General features: G+C 37.1%; 1 protein-coding gene across 9 annotated transcripts in view; it reads left to right on the forward strand.

Annotated features, from left to right (window-relative positions):
• The window catches only part of TNRC6A (trinucleotide repeat containing 6A), a 133727-nt gene that overhangs the window by 48255 nt on the left and 82935 nt on the right, over nt 1-2537 (forward strand). The window lies entirely within an intron of this gene.

The raw sequence follows: 2537 nt of genomic DNA on the forward strand, positions 1-2537 counted from the left end.
TCTCATTTTGACACCCTCAGTAGAGTGCTGTAGTGTCATAGCTCACAGCAACCTCAAACTCTTGGGCTTAAGCAATTCTCTTGCCTCAGCCTCCCAAGTTGCTGGAACCAGAGGCGACCACCACAATGCCCAGCTATTTTTTTACAGACCAGGTCTGGCTCTGGCTCTGGCTCAGACTGGTCTCAAACTTATGATTACAGGCATGAGCCACTGCGCCTGGCCACCTGGGCTGATTTTTAAAGTTTGCAGTTTATATTAGGTAACTTTAAAATTAACATAGCCATTACTGCAAAAGAACTCTGGCTAATACATTATAAGAAACTGTAACTAAAACAGTAAACTAAGGCAAAAATAAACTTATTTATTATAAACTTTAAAAAAAAATCATTATAAAAACTGATGGTTAACTAAAGTGGGCACTTATTTCTTACTGTGTCAAAGTTTCAAGGACCTTAAGATGTTCTCAAAGATCTAGTAAAATTACTGTTCACTTTTCTGATGAAAAATTATTACTTTTTAATATTTAAATAATGCAGTATCAGGACATGAGACAGGAATGCTTGTTGGTAGCTGTAGGTTTGTCTTGGGAGTTTGGCCACTTGGGAAAACACTAAAGATATGATACCAGAGACTGAAATACTGGTGAAGGTACTATTAAAGTAATCCACAGAATTTGTTTATTAAAGGATGTGAAGGGAGAGTAACCTACATTGACCTTTAGGTTCCAGATTGACTAAATGCATTTTGAGAGCAATTATCAGGCTAGAGAATATAAAGAAAGGGGAAATGGTAACCTGGATGGGCTGAGCTTAGGGCGTCATCAAGCAAAAGGAGGAGCAGAGTACAGCACATTTAGAATTTAGTATGATAAGATGAGAGGACATGATAGGTAGTCCTAGTCATCTGCCTTTTGGTAGCTCTTGGGTGATGGGGAAGGGATACATAGGTATGTCGTAGTTAGGGTTTGGTAGGTTTCTAGTTTTGGGCCTCAGGCTTCTCTGTCTCACTTGTTCATGTAGGACAGTCTTTGCAGCTTAGTCATTGATCAGAATTTAGTATGAAAAAGTGTCCTTTTTAAGTCCAGGGTTGGAGGAGGGCTCATTAGTCTCTTGTTTCCATGGTGTGGAGGCCATTTGCCCAATGAAAAGAGCTTCCATGAGACTTAAGAGGTTTATTGAGGGGAGGATACTTGGATATACTTTATGTAGAAGCAGTAGTTTGGCAAGTATCTCAGTGTTGCAGGAGGCCTTTTTGGTCCCTATGTCTGAGGAGTTTAGGATGTAGCTGATAAGTAAGAATGTACGTAAAATGACTAGAGAAGAAGCCTAAGATAGTATGTAAATGTATTTATTTGGAATTTACTCTATTTACTGAGGAAATTCTAAGAAAAGGAGGAGTCACGTGAATAAATTCTTTATGTATCTTTGTGAGTATAATGTTTAAGTTGTAATATATACAAATAATGGCTTTAATTGTTAAAGTTCATCTTTTATAATCAATCTCTAAATCACCAAGTCAGTATAGGTAGTGACTTGTATGTGCCCAGCTTAGAATACGAGTCTTACACATGAACAGTGATAATTGTGCCATTTGGCTTCTCACTGAATCTGAAGTGACAGCTTTTCACACTCTTTCCTACTCTGCTTCACCCCATGGTGTCAGTCTCTTACTACAGGCATGTCCTATTAGAAACCATCATCAGGGACTTAGAGATTCATAGAAGTAGTTTCTTTCCTTTTGCTAGATTGTCAGTACTGATATGGTATTCCTATGTATTTCATAAACACAATAATAGTTATCCACTAACACAAAATAAGGGAAAGTGTAATATTGCTAATAAAGGTTAAATTTAATGGACTGGGCTCACTGTAAATAAGAATATTCTCCAGATTTCAAAATAACTAGTTTACTGAATTTCAACACAACCTGTTGGTGAAGAGCGGACAGCTATTATTTCCATAGAATGTTAACAAATAACTCTTACCAAAAAAAACCCCTACATTGGCACACTTAGAGTCCATATGAAGGATTGTTGAGTCACAGGAGTTTTAAGACAAGTTTCTTGGAGCTTGTCTTTTGTCTCCAGTAAGAGTTAGCAGGTGTACTCAGGCAGGTGGCAGACATCTAAATCAGCCAGGTGGGTAGGCTCATTTATATAAATATTGGAGCATAAACTCATTACAATAACAACAATCTGCTTATTTTATGTAACCCATATACTCTTATTTCTGTAAAAGACCAGGTATCTATTCTAATAAACACATCATTTTCAATATAAGGAACCTGAAATATCAGAATGAATTAAGTGGCTGACCTTGGTTTCATCATGGTGACAGAAGTAGGAATAGAGTTGAAATTTTCTAACTTTTCCTGCTAGTGCATTTCCAAAGTGCTGTGCCATGATTTTATGCTTTTCATGCAAAGCATTATCTTACATGTTTCCTTTTATTTATTTATTTATTTATTTATTTATTTTGAGACAGCGCCTCAAGCTGTCCCCCTGGGTAGAGTGCTGTGGCATCCCAGCTCACAGTAAC

This window comes from Otolemur garnettii, unplaced genomic scaffold, assembly GCF_000181295.1.
Source record: "Otolemur garnettii isolate 467f Iridium unplaced genomic scaffold, OtoGar3 scaffold00096, whole genome shotgun sequence".
Lineage (NCBI taxonomy): Eukaryota > Metazoa > Chordata > Mammalia > Primates > Galagidae > Otolemur > Otolemur garnettii.